General features: G+C 44.6%; 1 long non-coding RNA gene and 2 other non-coding genes across 4 annotated transcripts in view; 1 reads left to right on the top strand and 2 right to left on the bottom strand.

The window, feature by feature from the left end:
- Positions 1–20,823, bottom strand: part of LOC129385553 (uncharacterized) — a 449,244-nt gene that overhangs the window by 124,211 nt on the left and 304,210 nt on the right. The window lies entirely within an intron of this gene.
- On the top strand, positions 16,254–16,326 carry TRNAM-CAU (transfer RNA methionine (anticodon CAU)). Its single transcript has one exon. It is a non-coding gene; the product is annotated as a tRNA-Met (tRNA).
- TRNAM-CAU (transfer RNA methionine (anticodon CAU)) lies at positions 17,764–17,836 on the bottom strand. Its single transcript has one exon. It is a non-coding gene; the product is annotated as a tRNA-Met (tRNA).

A 20,823-nucleotide genomic window follows, 5' to 3' on the forward strand; every position in this document is an offset into this window, starting at 1 on the left:
AGGAAGCACTTTTCAGTGACACTTGAATTTTTAAAAATGCACATTTGTTCACTATAATGCTCAGTTTAGAACTAGCGTTCCGTGTCAATTGATTCGTAAATAATAATAATAATAATAATAATAATAATAATAATAATAATAATAATAATAATAATAATAATGAGGAGGAGGAGGAGGAGGAGGAGGAGGAGGCTAATTTTATGTCCGCAGCAGGACGAAGGCCTGCGATATCGAATTACCCATGTCTCGCGCTAGCTGATTCCAACTTCCCCCTGCAAATTTAGTGATTTCATCACACCACCTAATTATCTGGTGTCCTCGCCTCCCTACCCATGGCAGACATTGTGTAACTCTAATGGTCCACTGGTCATGCACCCTACGCATTACATGCTGTGCCCAGCTCCATTTTTTTTCTCTTAATGTCTGCTGGAAAATCGACTATGCCGCTTGTTATCTAATCAACACCGCTATCTTCCCGTCTCTTAAGGTTACGCCAAACAGTTTTCGTTCTATCGCCTTTTGCGTGGTCCTTAGCATGTTCTCGAGCTTCTTTGTTAAGTTCCAAGTTTTATGCACCTTATGTTAGCACCCGCAAAATGCAATGATTTTGCACTTTTCTTTTAAACGACAGTGATTAGCTCCCAGTAAGGATTAGGGAATGCTTGCTGTATGCACTCCAACCCTTTTTTATTCTTCTGTAAATTTCCATCTCATGGTCTGGGTCATCTGTGAGTGGCCTAAATAAACGTACTCCTTTGCAGACTGTAGATGTTGACTGGCGATAATGAATTCTTGCTTTCTTGCAAGGCTGTTAAACATTACCTTTGTCTTGTGCCTATTAATCTTCAACGCTACTCTTACACTTTCTCGCTTAAAGTAATCAATTTATTTGTTGCAGTTCATCCCCAGTGCTGCCGAACAGGACAATGTCATCCGAAAAGCAGAGGTTGTTCAGATATTCGCTGTTTATCCTCACTCCGAAGCCTTCCAAGTCTAATAGCTTAAAAATTGTCAAGAATGCATTAAATAACATTGGAGAGATTGTGTCTCCTCGCCTGACCCCTTTCTTGTGTAGAGCCAAGGTAGCTATGGACTGTTTATAGATATCTTCAGAAATATTTCCGTATGCCTATACTGTACTCCCTGAATATGCGATGGATCTGAGACTGCTGGTATCTCTACTGAATCGAATGCCTTTTCATAATCTATGAAAGCCGTATAGAGAGGTTGATTGCATTCCGCAGATTTCTCAATTACCTGATTGATGATATGAATATGATCCATTGCAGAATATCCCTTCCTGAAGCCAGATCGTTCTCTTAGTTGATAGAAGTCAAGTGTTGCTCTGGTTCTATTGGAAATTATCTTGGTAAATATTTCATTTCGAAACTGAAAGCAAGCTCATGTGCCTATAATTCTTCAATTCTGTAGTGTTTCCCTTCTTATGGATTAGCATAATGTTTGCATTCTTAGAGCTCTCGTATACACTTGAAGTCGTGAGACAAGGAGATACCCGCCGTGGTTGCTCAGCGTCTATGGTGCTGGGCTGCTGAGCACGAAGTAGCGGGATCGAATCCCGGCACGGCGAACGCATTTCGTTGGGGGCGAAATGTGAAAACACCCATGTACTTACATATAGGTGACCGTTAAACAACCCCAGGTGGTCAGAATTTCCGGAGTCCTCCACTACGGCGTGCCTCGTAAACATAAAGTTCTTTTGCCACGTAAAAACCCATAATTGAATCTTAATTTAATTTTAGGCAAGGAGATATATACCGTTTCACTTGCGCGATAGCAGCAGCGAGAGTGCGGCGCCAAGAAACTTCCAGGCACGGACCTTATACGTGTGCAGCGCCGGAACAGCGCATCATTAGGTTGTTTGACTGTGCGGAAAGTCTATTTCTAAGATTAGAGACATGCGCTCTTCGCCTCAGGACTACTACTTACACTTTTTCGTACAACTTACAGAAACCTAGATTTGTGAAATCATTGTTATGTACATAGTAGAGCTGTTGAAAATCTGCGGGCTTGTCCAACCTATGTTTGCAAACAGCGCAAGGGTGGCTGAATAAACGTACATTCGCCAAGTGAAGAAATTCAAAACGCAGACTAGCGCAAGGGTATGTCATCTTTCAGTCTTAAATTTCTCTAAGCTATTCAATCTCCAGATATACCATAGAGGAGATGTACTGTCAAGAGTGTAGAACACGCAGCATATATAATGTGGGACGCGGTGAGTTGGTCAAGCCCTGATGGATAGCGTGCGGCATGTATGTAGCGCAACTTCACATTTGAGTTCCAATTTATATACTATCCGCTTTTCAACGAAACAGTTCTCCGACGCCAACACCGGCCACTGGATGTGCGTGACGCGTTATGTGCCGGTGTTCCACGAACCTCTTTGATGCCGACATGCAGCACTGGTGCACTGCCAGTAGGAGTGTGCCGCTCTCATATATGAAGCTCATTCACCAAATCTTTGGGTAACGGTATGTGTGCGACTGGATATGTGATGTTATGACTTCTGCCATGTATCTCTACCGAAACGAATGCATTTTCACAATCCACAAAGTCATATAGAGAGCCTACAATTCTTCAATGGCTCCTTTCTTGTGGTTTAGCACAATGTTGGCATTCTCCCTGCCCTCTGGCGCACTTGACGTCGTGACGCAATCTGCACAAAGGCCCGCAAGTTTTCCAAGCATAACATCACTTAGGAAGTAAGTTCCGTTTCTGCTTGAAACAACGAAGACGCGATGAACTACCACGAGTTTTGTTTGCCACACAAAGGTCAGCTTTATGATTTATCGTGTGAATCAGCCCTACACATTAATATACGTTCTGTCAACAACAAACGGGATTCCATCGCTTTCTTCTTAGAGCAATTTTATTTCAAGTTCAGCATAATCATGTTTTCGGAGACGTGGTGTCAAAATGATTACCAAATATTAAATCTAGCCCGTTACAATGCTTTCTACATAAATCGGAATAATAAACGAGGAGATGGAGTTGCCACTTATGTTACAGATAAAAATAAATTCGAAATGGTTTCAGAATTTACCAGAATCACCGACGACTATGAAATTCTTACCCTGGTATGCAAAAATCAAATTATCTCTGTTATGTATCGCCCTCCGACAGGGGATGTGCTGCGTATTTTTTTTTATTCGAACAGTTGCTAGATTACATAAGTAAGAACAACTATTACCTAGTTTGTGGTGGGGACATTAATTTAAGTATCCTGGACCAAGATAGGTCTGTTCGTGAGTTAAACACCAGGCTCTCTTCATACGGTTTTGTCAACTTAATTACCACTGCAACCCGAGTCACACAATGTAGCTCTACTGCGCTTGACCTTCTTATTACCGATATTGACACTACCGTCTGCAGTGCTGGCACAGTAGCATCGGATTTAAGCGATCATAGCCCAGTCTTTCTTACTTACTCCTCTCGTTGCGCGGGAAGGGATGCCAGATATGAGCCTTTAATTGTTCAGCGAGTTACCCAGGACATGCTCGTATCATTTAAAGAAGACGTCATGAACCATGATTGGTCATTTGTATTTCATAAAACCAATGTAAATGATGCGTACACAGAATTACTGCAGGTTTTTGTGCGCCTTTACGCACGGCTTTTCCCGCTCATAGTGATGAAGGTATCTAAAAGATACGGAAGCCTTGGGTAACTCAAGAACATATAAACATGATAAAAAGTAAAAATCGCCTCTATCATTCTTTTTTTTTTTTTTTTGCGGACGCGTTCAGAAGAAACGCTCAAACAATTTAAGAGATTTAGAAATCAGCTTAACACAGAGTTGCGGCAATCCAAGATAAACTATTATCAACACATTTTTGGACATATTGATCGGCAACGCCCTGATGTCGCTTGGAAGACAATAAATGATGTTCTCGGTCGTAATACCAGTATGCCTTCTATCAAAACGTTAACAGTAGGCCACCGTGAACTTAAAGGCAAAGAGCTTGCAGACTATTTTAATACTCACTTTGTTAATGTAAATGTAGCCGATAATAGCCCACCAGACATCAGCACACAATATAGCAATTTTGTTGACAGTATATTTCTCGAACCAACCAACGAACATGAAATCCACAGCACGTTTATGATATTGCGAAATAGTAAGGCTCTAGATATCGACAACATCCAAGTTGAACCCTTACATCTTTAACTTAGCCATGGAGACTGGAATTTTTCCCGATGCCATGAAAAAGGCTAGAGTATCAGTAACAGACAAGGGGGAAACAAAAACAATGCATCGAATTACAGACCAATCTCTGTTCTACCTGTTTTTCTAAGGGGTATGAAAAAATCATATTTTCGCGATTAACGAAATTCTTCGACATGAAAAATGTGATAACCGAGTCTCAATTTGGCTTCCGAGTGGGAAGATCTACAGAATTGGCGCTATTTTCCTTAAAGGAAACCATCCTAGGAAACATTGAACAACAATTGGATACAGTAGGTCTTTTTTTTTTATTTTAGTAAGGCTTTTGATTCCATTGACCCCGACGTTCTTACGACAAAGCTTACACAATACGGCATTCGCGGGAAACCTTTGGCCTTGCTTGAGTCATACCTGCGTGACCGACAGCAATGTGTTTTTATTAACAATAACAAATCATCTTTTTTACCCGCCACGCACGGAGTGCCTCAGGGTAGCGTACTGGGTCCACTTTTATTCAATATTTATATTAATGACATTGTCCTGATAGACACCGAAATTAAATTTATGATATACGCTGATGATACCACTTTTACTGTCTGCGGTTCCAATTTAGATGAATCAATTATGAAATGCAATGAAGTTCTCAATAAGGTGTCTTTATGGTACAAAATAAATAGACTCAGGATTAATGCAACTAAAACGAAGGCCATCATGTTCTGTGCAAAAAACAAGAAGGTTTCCTCGTCTCATCAGCTTAGCTATGAACACCAGCCTGTTGCCATTGTCAGTGACCACAAAACTCTGGGAATATATTTTTCTTCAAATTTGAAATGGGATACTCACATCGAATTTCTTTGTCAAAAGTTGTCTGCAGTAACAGGGGTACTATCGGGCTGTCGTAGTATTCTTCCACTACAAGCAAAGCTTCAAATTTACTATGCTCTGTTTTATTCACACATAAACTACTGCAACCTGGTTTGGGCTACCACAACTAAAACTAATATAAATAAGATTGTTACCATACAAACAAGAATTTCACATTTCATATCTTGAACGCACAGATACCACGAAAGAAGCATTTCTAGAGCATAATTTACTTCGCGCGGATAAAATGTATGAATTTCGGTTATTGCAGTTGTTTAATTTTCCATCAACTAAAATCATTAATTACCTCTCTTCTCTGGCATCGTTACAACGTTACTCGTCGACTGTTAAAACGCGCTGCACTGATATGTGGGCGATACCACATTTTCGTACGAACTACAAATTTCAGCCAATGGCTCACAATGTTCCCCTTACATTTAATAAACACCAAAATACTGCTGGATATAGTAGAAGGCAGCTTCGAACATACGTTGTGCAATTGTAGCTAAATAAAAGATCCAGCGTATTGTGAGTGACCTTTCGGTTTGATACCGTGTTTCTGGCCTATTGTGTATTGTTTATGTACAGAGTGTGTGCGATTGCTTATGTATCGTGTTGCAAGTCATATTGTTTTTTTATTTCGTGTTTTCATGCCTACTGATTGCGTGCAGTGCACTTGAAATTATTATGAACTTCAACTTTGTGTCTTTTCGTTACCTGTTCTCAACTTTCTTTCTTTCTTTCTTTCTTTCTTTCTTTCTTTCAATGCTTAATTTGCTGATGTTTGGCGTACCTTGTAAAACTGATTTATTAAACTGAAATCGTGTTTGATTCCATTGCTTGCGATTATACCTGTTTTTTTTTTTTTATGTGTCTTGTGCGCTATGCCTTGTAACGGCTTCCTGCGCCTTTTGTCAAGCTGCCCTAGCAGCTTTTAGCCAGGAAGCCGTCCAGATGCGTCTGGGAAATAAATTGAACTGCATTGAATTGAATCTCCTCCACCTTTGATTAAATCGACTGTTACTCTTTGTCCGCGATATTGTCTTGCAGGGCCGGTCTAACTTCATCGCCAGTTATACAAGGAGCCTCTGTATCCTGTTCACCACTACGACGAATAAAGGCAAAGTGGCTTCAAATAATACATGTCTCGAAAGCTGTGTTGCCGCTCTTCTCAATGCGCTTGATTACATTTCCGAGTGGTGTGGTGTATCCGAGACATTATGTAGCACTCCGCAAACCTCGTAATTGGAGTTGAGCCCAACTGCTCTTCTGCCAATGCCGTAATGCAATTTAATGTATTGCTGAGTGAGTTGTTCCGTGTTCGTGAATAAGCAGGAAGCCTGCGAGACATGCAGACGCTCACACAAGGGAAGAAGTGGACTGGATTTCCATTTCAACACACTTTATTTACCAGTTTGTTCTGGCTGGATCAGCACTGCAGTTGCAACACCCCCCCCCCCCACCCCCCCCCCCACCCCCCCCCCCACCCCCCCCCGCCCACTTCTTTAGGAGCGGGGTCTTAAATCTAGCTCTCGTATTTCTTGTGCATGCGCCTCACTAGATTTTTTCATTACAAGCACAGACATTACGTGATGCGTACAAACCAAATAGAGAGAGAGAGAGAGAGAGAGAAAACCTTTAGTGTGAAGTTTGAGTGGAGTTTTCTTTCCCAGCGGTGCGGGCTAGCGTGGCGTCTGCTTTGCCGCGACGCTATCAGCCCATTCCGCCAACCGTATCTAGCCTTGCGGGTTGGAAGTTTTCGTCTTCGTCTCCCACTCGTCATGTGTGGGAGCTCGCCTGAAGAGTTCTCTCGGGGGAGGGTTCTTTTGGCATCCCCGCAAGATGTGATCTTGGTCCGCCAGGGGGCAGCTACCAAATAGAGAAATGCTCGCGAAGATGCGCATCGTACGACACAACCCAAGTCAGCTGTGCTACATAATACCAGATGCAGTGACGCATGCCAGGGACTACATTACACGTAAATTACATGCGTGTAGACTAGAACCTTCCTAAAACTGTTCCCAACTTAAGCAAACGTACGCACAACGTCCAGTCGGGAGCAAGCAAAGAGTTGTTAGTGTTAGAGTTGTTAGAGTTAGAGGGGGAACGTTATACCCGAGGCGCGTACGTACTTCACGTGAATGGTGCAGCCATGACCTACTGAGACGTTGCAATGACATGCCACAACCGCAGAACTCGCATGCCATGCCATGCGAGTTGCCATGCCATGCCGAACTGACATGCCATGCCAAAACTCGCAGAACATATGCCACAACCAAAGAAAACACTGTTCCGACTGTGTAAAATAAATAAGCAGGACGGACGACCACCACACTGCGCTACGGCAGCTATACGCCGGCACGGGGTTTTTGCCTCTAGCAAGATGGCGGCGAGAGGCTTCACTTCTGGAGCGCCATCTCCACTCAGGAAGTTCGAGCACATAAATGTCCTTGCATTCCACAAATACACTGGATTAAAGGTGTTCTTATCAGGCGACTACTCGTAGTAGGAATCACCGAAGAATGTTTCGGCGTTGCCTCCGAGAGCGATCTCGGAGATCAGTTTCGGAAACACCATGTCTCGTTCAGACGTTAGACGGCGCTGTACCCCTCATTAGCGAGTGCACGCAGCGTGGACACAGAATGGAGGAAGAGGTCAAGAAAGTTGGCGACCAGGTACAGGGTAATTGAAAGAGTAAGTAGACAGTCAGGAGCGATGGCGCGCCAGCAAACGAAAAGGATAACCAAATGAAATCGTGACGCAAGGTGCAAAGAAAGGAGCAGGAAAGGCGCTAGTCATGCTTTCTGTTTGCTGGAATAATCTTGCAAAGTACCATATTCCAACTCGCCCAACAAGCCGCTCTTATGAGAGAAGCAACGATAGCGAATCGGATGCAAAGGATGGAGACAAAGAAGACCACGGATATTTACAAGAATGGCAAAAAAACAAACTGAAAAAAAAGCGTGTAGGATAACAAAAAGCGCAGTGCCTTGCTTTTGATGCCCGAGGTGGTTGCTCAAACAAAAAAGATACTGGAGCAGGCATTCCCAGCCGGATTATGAATGCGTGTGCTGCAGCAAAAAATACGGAGACAACTGGGATTATGCTATTCCACTGCGAATTTACGAGACCCGTAGGAAAGGTCCACCTTCAAGATGTGCAGAGATTTAAAGAGGATGGAAGCATTAGCCGTTCAGCAGTCGAGATAAGCAAGACACGGTTGGAAAAACAGGAAAGAGATTGGTCGTACCCGATCCATTATAGGCATAGGTATAGCTATACAGGTAGATAATGTTGTTAGAAAGAGAGGAAAAATTCACCGACGATTACAATCCCCCCGAATGCGGAATTTGAGCACAGCTGTTTATAGGTGTCTTCAATTCGCGACATATCAAGGCAAGGCATGTTGAATCACAACGGCAGAGTGCTCTCGGCGGCGGCGTTAAGCCTGTGCTCGGGCGGCTCGTTTAGCAGCGGTGGTCGACGAAGCCCTTGCACCGGTTGTGCCGTTTATTGTTCAGAAAGAAAGCGTGAGCACGGGGACGCGTGGCTCGGTAGCTCGCGTAGAGCACATTCTCTAGCGGCGGTGGCGCAGGCGAAGTAGCGCATGCGCGGTGGGTCTGAAGCCCGTGACAGCGCCTTGTTCCCACGTGTGGTATAGGTGAACGCGCTCGCCGCATGCCATATAAAAGACGCCATCAACGACCGGGTGACGGGGCAGGCTTCCATGGCGCCATCTCGTGGGTCTCGGGCGACACACCACTTTCCTCCTCACCCTTTCGCCGTGCTCTCCTCCTCCGCTTTCCTCCTCGCGCTCTCCGCCATTGCCGTCTTTTTATTCATCCTCCGCTGCGTTCTACTCGTTCGTTCTGCCGGTTACGCCTGTGCCGAGGCCGACGCTCAACACAGGAACAGGCGCCAAATAGCTGCACTCTTAAAATTAAGAAAACAGACAAAATACTACACCGATAAACATGTGTAGATCACTTCATTAGCTCGAGCAGGCTGGGCGATCATTTGTCGCCGCCCCATTTCGAAGGGGATGCCAATAGGTCGTCGTCGTCGTCATCATCATCATCATCATCATCATCATCACATGGTAGCGGTGGTTGAATTTGGGTATACGCTCTAATCGGTGGAGTGGGGGAAGCTTAATTTGACTTCCAGTAGGGGCTTGTTTGAGAATGCGGGGGTTAATAAGCGCGCTATTTTTGCCTGAGAAACAGTAGCGGGGCCAAGTACGCTATGCAGCTCAAGGGACCTACACCACATCAATTTAACGCATATTTCACAGTAAGTTTTGGTGTCTCAAGCCTCGACCAATCGCGCACAGCGGGTCATCGTGTAGGTTGTATGCATTTACGCAGGGATTGTCGCCTCAGGCTCGGCTTTGAACAAACCTCACCCGCCAAGGGTAAGTGTAAATTTCTTTTCTTCTTGCACGGACAAGCAACTATTCTGCCTCATATTTTCCAGAGTGCCCGAGCAATTGAACGGCATTTCCTCCAATGTCTCTCTTATAGCATCTGCGCGTCAAAATTTTCCAGCGAGAGAAGCCATAGCGTACGAGATAGCCATGTACGAGAGAAACCATAGTGATGGGCTTCGGATTAATTTCGGGCCCCTGGAGTTCTTCGATAAGCGTTTGTGCCCCACCACCCCCACCCGTCGAATAGTGGCGGCCATGTTTTAAACACTAAATCCGCGACCTCGTTCCTAAAGTACAGAAATCTGTAGCCACCAGAATATGTCAGCACAAGCGCATTTTATTTCGTTGTTCTGCGAAAGCGTGCGCCGTCACACCAGCCGCGCTCTTGTCGTGTCTATCCTGGTCTCTGTTCCCCTTTCTTCCGAAGTTTCCCACGCGCCTCCAAAGTCGTAATTGCTGTGTTTTGTTGTTGCTTCCGTTGTTGCTGCTGCCGTTGTTGTGGTGCTTAAGTCCGACGACAGCTTTTTTTTTAACACCCCTTTAGGGGTCGTTTAAGAAATGAATTGACGTAGTCCATATAGGAGCGATTCGGCCGGACACTCTGCGTGCACTTGCAAGAAACCGCAAGCCGCAGCAAATGGATGGAGGTGCGGCGAGGCGTCTTATATATAAAGCACGCGACAGACGAGCATCACACGCGTCGCAACCTTGCTGGCAGGGGGGAAGGCGGACACGACACACACACACACCTTATACACTAGTCGGTATAGTCTAAGGAGGAGCCAGGTGTTCTTTTTCCATTACCGGCCGATCGAAGACATCGGCGGACTATATACGCCGCCGCAGCGGCTCAGCTAGGGGCACGGACGTTGAAGAATTGGGTGTCGTGATGGATGGTTGTCATTAGGGCCAACGGCTGGAACCGTTTCATGCAGCGGTGCCGCTCCTATATATATATATATATATATATATATATATATATATATATATATATATATATATATACACGCGACCCTGTCCAGGAGGAGACGCCGAGAGAAGAGCCCACGCCGCGATATCCTACCCGCAGCGCGCATGCCACCGGCGGGGCGGCGGCAACAACACACCTAAACGCACGGTGTATAACACGCCCTCTTGACGCCTTTTCGACGGGAGGGGGGCACGCGACGCGCTCTTGACGCCTTCTGCGACGGGCATGTGCCGCGCCGCCGAACCGTTGATGAGACGCCGCTCAGGCCCACAGAGCGCGAGGACGTCTACACACACGCGCGCGCGTCCATGTAGTTCGCGTATCACCTGCTCCCTCGCGGTTCGTCAGGACGTACACTTCCAAAAAATAGATGAAGATTGCAACGCGCCACGTGGGATCTAACGGATTCGCCAATTGCAGTGGTGCTGACGTTGTCTTGAATGTATCTTTTGTCGGAAGGTTCACCGCAGGGCATATACAGTAAAAGGAAACGAAGGAAAGAGGCATCAAACGCACGCATACGACCCTGCGTGGAGCATAAATCTGCGTATTAGTTGTCCGCTACCCGAAGGGTATAGTCCTTCGAAATATTAGGTACACTCATATGTTTGGCCTCCCTGAGCCTTTTGTGCCTGAATATCAAGCAAAGGCACCGAAGCTGAAAGCATGTCCGCCATATAGACACAGGAACCGGATACTGAAGGCACGTTCAATGGCTGTAAAGTCCTAATGCCCATTCAGGTCACACTGGCATAGGACCAAGTGACGGCGTCAGGGCCACCAAAGTCGGAAAACTCTGAAGAAAAAGCTTTCTCCAAAAGTTTATATGGAAGGAAGCAGATACCGGGAGAGGTATAAGCGACAAGGACGTCTGAGCCGTCAGGAAAGATCCGTGGCCAGAAGGATAGCGAGGCTGGTAGAGTGTCAGATAAAGATGGTCAGTGAGCTATTCGGCTGTCAAAGTTGTTGAGCGAACTCTGATTATCGCCCCCGAATCCAATGCACTGTAACGCTGAAGCGTGTCTTGAATATATACAGTGTTTCTCGTTATGTGGAACGCATCAGAGAATTACACGAAGACCGTCACCAATTACTGTGAACGTTAGCGAATATCCGAACGCTTCCAGAAAGCTATTCGCTAAATTAATGGAACGATGCGCTTGAAGGCGCCATACTAGTTCCAGCGAGGACATTTTAGGTAGCGTTTATTGCTGTGTTGAGTAATTCCGTAGGGAACAGAGCTGGTAGCCAGAACATAGCAGTGCCGGAGACCTCTTCAGCAGCTGCCATACGGGAGAGGGTGGCGGAAGAGGAGGAGGGTTGCCCTTCCCGAGAGCTCCATCACAGCCTCTAAACCTCCAGACGCCCCAAAGCTCTCGTGCGACACCATGTGCCGACTGGCCCGGCCCTATTCGCTTACACGTACAACTCCGTTACGCCTAGCAGACGACGTTACGAAGGCACGTCTGCAACTGAGCAGAATTTTACACCTTCGCATCCATTGAAGGGTGAATACAGTGATAGCAGTAGTCAGATATTTCTGCAAAGCAGACGTGAGTTCCCTAGTGCCCGGCTTCACCTTAGCACTTTGAACAAGCAGCCTAAAGATATAATTGATAACGAGCATGCTAAATTGATTAGCTAAATTATCACAGAAAATTTTACTTCTGCCTGCGTCTGCCTAATCACGTAGCGCAGCAGCGAAAATGGCAGGGGAACAGATATAAACTATATTGCATAAGAAAAAAAAAAATAGAGCACCAAGTATATAGTATAATATTCAGTTATCGTCATAAAACTCGAATGGTCCAGCGGCATTTTTTCGCACTGCTTTATTTACCGTTTACATCGCAAGCTCTTCTGCTGACTGTCGGATGTCATTAAACCAGGCTTTGTACAATATAGCCAGATATATGTGACTCGATATACACTATTTAACAAAGGCACACATTTAATTTTTTTTCGTAAGCGACTCTCTTTGCTCTAATAACAATAATAATTGCTCTGCATAATGATACTTTGCCAGAAAAAACGCTTATGTGAAGTGTGAAGGTCCAACTTCACTCAGAATTACCCCTGTCCTGCGCCAACCGTTTCCAACTAGCACCCGCAAATTTCCTAATTTCGTCGCAACACCTAGTCTTCTGCCGTCCTCTACTGCGATTCCCTTCTCTTGGTACCCATTCTGTCACCCTAATGGTCCAACGGTTATCTAATCTGTGCATTACGTGACCTACCCAGTGCCATTTCTTTCTCTTAATATCAAATAGAATATCGTCCATACCCGTTTGCTCTCTAATCCAAACCGCTCTCTTTTTTTCTCTTAAAGTTATGCATAGCATTCTTCGGTACATCGCTCTTTGCGCGGTCCTTAACTTTTTCTCAAGCTGGAGTGATTTCCGACGTCGAGCTTGAAATCAAGCACGCGGACCTCAAGAGTCTTTTGAGGTCATCGGTGCGTATTCTTGAGATTCACCGCTTGGGGCGATCCCGATGTATCAAGTCAGTATTTGCTTCTTCGACATTACCAGCGACTGTCAAAGTCGGCTACGTGATACACCGAGTACGACCATTCGTTCCGAGGCTTATTCAGTGCCGGAAATGTCACAAGATAAGACACGTGAGCGCTGTTTGTAGAAGCAAAGCCACCTACTTGCGTTGCGGCGGAGAGCATGATACCACCGACTGTAAGGCGTCCTCATTTAAATGTCCCCAACTGCACTGGCTCTCACGAAGCGACTTAAAGAAAGAATGCCCGAAGATGAAACAAGAAGTTCGTATTCTTCGAAAAATGGCAAGAGACCATGGAATCTTCACGTAAAGAGGCTGCTCAATCTGTTCGCCACAGTGACCAACGCTCACGACAGAAGCATCACAAAACCATTTCAGGAGAACTACATAGCGTGGCACAGGCACCACGACCACCTCTGCTTGTGCGTGCATCAAGGACGGTAACGGCGCCTGCTGATAACTCAAGGTCGATGACAGCACGCGGCAAACATTCACCTCCACCGGCTGATACAGACACGGAATGGCCTTTGCTGCCCTCTAGGCTTACGGCCATGCCAGCGGGCCCTAGTTGTCCTCTGCGCCATGAAGCCAAGAATTATAGGGCCTATGAAACCGGTGACACTACGGGCACAAAGAGATGAACACAATGAGAAGGAGAGTGTACAGAAAATGCTTAAGCACCTGGTAGAATCAATGCGCGTGATTCTCGGTGGTCTCGAAAATTTGGCCGCTAAAGGTGCCCTGCAAGTGCTAGCCGTACTGAAGCTGCTTATCGCAGCTCTTTATATGCTATGAAGCTTTTGTTTGGCGCTTGTGCTCATCACGCATGGGAGGCCCACACAGCAGATTCCTCCTAGCGCCTTTATTTTTAAGTTCACTTGAATTGGTGACTACAGACTTGATACGGAACCTGACAGTGGCTTCACGGGTGAGATTTGTAAATGTTTATCATCAGAGTGTTGAACTTGCTCTCACCGCTCCGCATCCCTCTTGCTATGTCATCATCATCCCTCATCACACCATTATGTCCCCGTTTCCCCTCCCCCTGTGCAGAGTAGCAGGCTAGAGCGCCTTAGCTCAGGCCGACCTCTCTGCCTTCTTTCAATTAAATTCTCTCTCTCTCTCTCTTGGTCAGTCTCCAAGTCTCTGCCCCATATGTCAGCACAAGTGAAATGCACTGATTGTATACCTTCCTTTTCAGTAATGACGGTAAGCTTCCAGTCAGGAGCTCACGATGTCTACCGTATGCGGTCAAACCCATTTTTATTCTGTGAATTTCCTTCTCGTGGTCAGGGTTTCCTGTGATTAGCTGACCTAGATAAACGTGCTCCTTCACAGACTCTAGAGGCTGACTTGCGATCCCGAACCCTTGTTCCCTTGCCCGGTTGTTCGTCATTATCTTTGTCTTCTGCATATTGATCTTGAACCCCACTCTTACACTCCCTGTTAAGGCCCTCAATCATTTGTAACTCGTCTGTATACAGTGTTGCTGAATAGAACAATGTCATCGGCAAACCGAAGGTATCTGAGGTATTCGGCGTCGATCCTTACTCCTAAACCTTCGCAGTTTAATAGCGTGAATACTTCTTCCAAGCACGTTAAAGTAAAACATCCGAGCCAGCGCAACTCTTTCCGTATTTAAGGTAACGGACGTTCTATTAAACAGTTACTCCACCCATATAGTGGTACACTCACCACACCGCACCACGTTGAATTACTTTAGCGGGAGTTCTCGTGATTGCCATTATAAAGGACATTAAGAGAGAGAGAGAGAGAGAGAGAGAGAGAGAGAAATTTATTTACAGAGAGGCAGAGAGGTCGGTCTGAGCTATAACTTGCTCTAGCCTGGTACTCTATGGGAAAAGGGACGGGGAGGAAAAGGGCTGGTCAATGATGATGATGATATGAGGAAGAGATGCGTATATACAAATTCATAAAGTTGCAGCATCTCTAAAGCCGTCCGTCCAGCCCAGTGGCATTAAGGGCAACTACTGAACGGCAGTAAACTATATATGGGAGCACAAAGCAACAGTGTGTATACAAGTTCTTGCAGTTGAAACGAAGTTTGTTGTTCACTACTGATAATTATGTGCGCGTATGTGCACGGTTCTAAAGCTGTTAAACGAACTCCACACAGAATCAACTTAGAGGCAACTGGGAACTGTGCAATTAAGCCTGTTTTTTTTTTTCTTTTTTTTTTTTTTTGTCGCAAAGGATTGATGAATTACTTTTTTTGTGAAAACTACACAATTTATGTAAAATTTGATAATATATTTCTGAGTTTTTCCGTTGTTAAACTTCTATAAAGGAATGGTGAAGTAAAAATATTTTGTAAGTACTTCCATGTTCTTACTGTATGCCATGTAAAAGGGGCTCGAAGTTTCCTAAGTGAATAGATCCACTTACTTTCGAGCCCTCGTCTGCCACAAAAGAACATACTTGTTGACGGAATAACATTTTGACTTGATTTGTAAAAATAATTATTATTATCAAACGCACCGCATCTTTCAATAGCGCAGAACGCCGCATCCGCCTCGGTAGCGCAGTGCAGCTGCGCTACCGAGGCGGATGTTGACAGATGTGTCACGCAAAAAACTGTACAAGGACCTTGTGGATGTGTTATTTCCTGTGCCATTGTATCGTGAATTATACTGTGCAGGCAAAGGAAAAGATGTTTTGAAACGCGTTAAAAAAATGCTAGTTGCGTCAGGGGTTAAAACCTTTTTTTTTAAGCTGCACACAGGAACCTTACCTGTTAAAACATGGTTAGAAGAAAAGGGTTTATTTGTTCCGTGGGGTACTCATTGTTTGTTATGCAAAAAACCAGAGACAATTGAGCATGTGTTTTTAGATTGCTGGGGTGGAGTGTTCTTCTGGGACATCTTACAGAGAACCTTGAAAAAAGAATTGCCATTAAGTCCGCACGGAATCCGTTATCTCACGGTCGAAAAAGACGATGGTGTGCCTTTCGATCTGGTTATGCTCCTGGGCCTACACAGTATATGGCGAACTCGGACGGCTGTACACAATGCGGATATTGACGCTAGACCGGTTCGCGAATATTTTTGCGAATCGGTGTCCCATTTTGTCGAAGTGCAGAAGGTGCAGTCGTATGTACCAGAGTGGGTTCCAAGATTAGAAATGTTGTTGCAGATGCCGAAATACTGATGGCTTGTAGTCAGCAAACAGCTGACGGTTCTCGGCACTAATATCTTGTTAATCTGTTCTTCTGATCTCGTAAACTCTGTGAAAAGCGAGGCAATAAAGAAAAAAAAAAAAAAAAAAAAAAAAAAAAAGCCTCGGTAGCGCAGTAGGCAGCGCGTCAGTCTCATAATCTGAAGGTCGTGAGTTCGATCCTCACCCGGGGCAGGCGGAGTATATTTTTTTCTTCTGAATTTACCTGTCTTTTTAAGGCACGCAGCTCAATCAGTCGAGTGACGCCTCAAACGCAACATTAACAATATAGCAAAAGAAAAAGTATAGAACTGGCTCATGCCACTTTGCATAACTAAATCAAATCAGAGTTTATTTCAAATACATTTTGACAGATCATGTTTGCTGGTCAGGCTAAGCACATCGTACTTGTTAGAAGACCAAGCAGCAGGTGGTAGATCTTTCAATAGAGATATGAAGCGTTGTGCAATTATCTTCCAAAATCATACAACTTCAAACAAAATATTCTAAAACACAGAGAATAAATATTACGTTTTCCAGTCACGTAAGAATACAAACAAAAAATCACATATTACAATAAACAGTTGGATACCACTTCCTCACTTGTTTCATCATTTTACCCTTTTGAATTTATATTATACAGTGTTGCATTAAGTTCATTAAAAATAACAGTATAATTTGAGCCTAACGAAAATCCCATGCAGCACCGAATGGTTGTGGAGTCGCGATTAGGGCTGTTTGGTGTTTATAGGTTTGAGTTATCGCCTATCAAAGCCTATCAACTTAAGAGTGACTATATATAAGGCATTAGCATAATCTAGTAATTACATATGGTATAGCGTCATATGATACATGTTCTGACTATAAAAAGCGAGCCATTGATGGCGTACTTAAAAGAATTGTCAATAGCACAACTTATGAAACCGGACTAGAACAATCAGACAGAGAAGAAAAGTGCAATATTCTAGGAATACTTTCAGTACAGGAGCTATTTAAGTATGTAGTTGCAACACACTATTATTACCCGAATTCTTTTAAAGTGTTAATAAAGAAAGGTGTTGCGTCACGGATAACAGAAAGGTAATATAAGCCAAGGGTGTTAACAAACTATGGAAAGAAAACAAGAAATTATTATGTCCCCGATATTTTTAATGAAATTGATGCAACACTGTATGATATAAATCCAAAGGTAAAATGATGAAACAAGTGAGCAAGTTATATTGAACCGTTTATTGGAAGATGTGATTTTTTATTTGTATTCTCACGTGACTGGAAAATACAGTATTTATCCTTTGTGTCTTAACGTATTTTCTTTGAAGTTGTATAATTTTGGACGATAATTGCACAACGCTTCATATCTCTATTTAAAGATGTACCACCTGTTTCTTGGTCTTCTAACAAGCACGATGTGCTTAGATTGACCAGAAAACATGATCTGAGATAATGTGTTTGAAATAAACTCCGATTTGATGTTGTTATGCAAAGTGGCATGTACCAATTCTTCTTTTTTTTTTCTGTTGCTATATTGTTAATGTTGCGTTTGAAGCATCACTCTACTGATTGCGCGGCGTGCCTAAAAATAGTCAAGAAAAAAGAAAAGAAGTCAGAAGGAAAAAAAAAAAACCCTCCGCCTGCCCCGGGTGAGGATCGAACTCACGACCTTCAGATTATGAGACTGACGCGCTGCCTACTGCGCTACCGAGGCGGATGCGGCGTGCTGCGCTGTTGAAAGGCGCGGTGCGTTTGATAATTATTATTATTATTATTATTATTATTATTACAAATCAAGTCAAAATGTTATTCCGTCAACAAGTATGTTCTTTTGGGGCAGACGAGGGCTCGAAAGTAAGTGGATCTATTCACTTGGGAAGCTTCGAGCCCCCGTTTAAATGGCATACAGTAAGAACGTGTAAGCACTTACAAAATATTTGTACGCATAGCATAATGCTAAATCCCTCACGTGTTCATGTCAATAAATTCACAATTCCTCTATAGAATTTTAACAACGTAAAAACCCAAAAATATATAATAAAATTTTACATATATTGTGTAGTTTTCACAAAAAAGGTAGTTCATCAATCCTTCGCGACAGAAATATCTAACCAAAGAGTGCTAGGCCAGTTCGCTCGCTAAGAGTGCTCTGCTGTAAGGGTGAGCGCTCGGAACATCACGTGACTTTCCCTGTAAGCGCTGGCAAACACTTACCCACAACATTAAAAAGAATGAGAGAGAAAAAAGGAAGGAAATTTATGTGTCCATTTAGCGTCAAAAAATAATAAAATGCCAAAAGTTCGGGAATTAATGTCTAGAAACTGTAGTGTCATCCTGAGAATTCGTTCTAAGTGGATCAGCCTTGCGAACTCCAAGGCTAGAATTTTTAAATTGCAGTATGGGCCAAAAGGTAATTAGACGCTTAATTAGCGAATATTCCTTCATTATTCGATTAGGAATTTCAATTTTTTGTGCGTGTAATATTCTTCGAGTAGACAGCTCATGGACCAGAATTGCGCTATCTGCAACAGGCAGCCTTCAAAATGTTTTGAAAGTGTTCGCTGAAACATCCTGTACAATAAATCAAATAAAGCATTGAATACCCTGCACTATTCACTTAGGAGGCGTGTATACTCAAGGTACACTTATGTAAGCCGAGATTAAACACACAGATTTGAGGTTCTTATTTATTGTTAGATTACGCAGAGTTGAGTTGTGCCCGCTGACACTACCTTGTCGGTCGAAATCAAGCCTACCCGACCCAACGTACGCAGAAACTCGGCGATCGACTTGAGTAATGCCTCGCATTAATAATGCTACGGTATAGGAGGTTGCACTGCATCGCGAGTCAGATTAACATTTAGTCACATATGCTTTCGCGACAAAAAAAAAGGGGCTGACAACAAGTCGGGGGTGGCCGCGCATCCTAAAATATCTCCGCACAAACCGTTCCAACACCACACCTACAGTTGGGCTCATCGGCACCATAACGTGTCTACCACCCACCTCTCCCTGACCCCCCTCCACACACACGCACACGGATTGGGATACGACAGGAAACGAGAACGAAGTCCCATTCGTGTCTGTGTACGAGTGCGTGCGGTCCCTTCACCTCCCAAGAACGTTCTCGTTTTTCGCTTTCTTTTTGCTCCTTCTTTCGTTTCGTTTTACTTCGTCCTTCCTCGGCGCTCCCGCAACGCACAGACTCAGAGGTGGAGCTGCAGTGGTTGGTCGGTTGCCCGGCAGGGGGCGTCCCGCTGAGAGGCAACTGGCGCTCGTTTATCAAGCGCAAAGTGCTATAAGTAACACCTGGTGATTTTCGCAGCGGGATAGCGCCAATGAACCTGCGGGCGCGACCGCCGAGCGGGGCCTCTGCGGCGGCCATTGCCGCGTTATGTGTATACGTGTACGTATATTACACCCCTGGTATATATATACGTACTGTCCCATTCCACCAGCACCTTCTTCACGCTCAGCCAGTTGCGACGCTACCCATTCCGAGCCTCTTGATTTTTCTTATTTGTTTGTCGGCACTACCACCGCCACACACACACACACACACGTGTGCACACGTGGCCCTACCCCATATGCACGCTCGGCTGAAAACGATAACGACGGTCTCGCTTTTCTCCTTCTTCGTCTTGCTTAGGCCTAACTTCCGCTCGGTGCCTTCCCACCTTCCGCGCTTTCCGAGACCCTCGTCCTGGCGTCCCGTGCCCTCGCGTGTGCAACAAGGTGCAAGCGCGACGAAGGTGTCAGATGTGTGTACGGCCGTACTTTCCAGATGACTCCACCGCGCCGCTGCGTGAGATGGGGCCAGTCGTGTCAGCACTACTCGCGCATATACGATGCCTTATACGATGCCTTCGGCTAAACTTCGATATTACGAAACTTTACGAAACAAATTTACAAATGAAATGAATAAAATTTTACGAATGGCTCCACTAAATTATTTCGTTCAGTCATGAGGTTCGGGGAACCAAAAGTAGCTCAACAATGTTTTTAGAATAGGAACTTAGCCTTCAAGAACAAAAAAAAAAAAATATTATTTTTTTCTGCGCAAGTACATAAAATCAGTGCGTCTGGTGTTCCGTCATGCGTCGTAGAGGAAAAACTTCTGGACAGCTGAACGGCGTCCGTGGCCCGAATATAAACCACGCTCATCCACATGTTTTTTTTTTTTTTTTTTTTTTTTTTTTTTTTACATTCTTCGTTATATCGGGCAAGACGTTCTATTAATTTCGTCGGCCTAAGGCTTTCAGCGGTTCTATGACAGCGGAAATCGAAAGCTCTTCGTTAAGTTGAAAATTTCTTACAATCGAGCTTCGTTTAGTCGATGTACGACGCTGAGTTCTCTTCGTTGCTACGAAGTCTTCGACGCATTATGCTTTATGGATACGTGCGATGGGGTGGAATCGAAAGGTCGTCGCTAAATCGAAAATTTCGCAACACCGGGTTTCGATAAGCTGACGCTCGACTGCATTGCACATCAACGAACTGCCGAAATTAAGCCGCGGAACACGTGGTGTAGGACGAGGCAGCATGGGCACGTCGCTCGGGAAAGATGACAATTCCGCCCGACTGTTGAATGGCTGTTGGAATGTTGTTGAACGCCGCCAACTCCAAACTTGTCACGACGCAGCCAACGCCACGAGATGTCTCACACACGCAGCCAGAAAAAAGAAACGTAAGACTGGCTTT

Source organism: Dermacentor andersoni, chromosome 7 (assembly GCF_023375885.2).
Source record: "Dermacentor andersoni chromosome 7, qqDerAnde1_hic_scaffold, whole genome shotgun sequence".
Lineage (NCBI taxonomy): Eukaryota > Metazoa > Arthropoda > Arachnida > Ixodida > Ixodidae > Dermacentor > Dermacentor andersoni.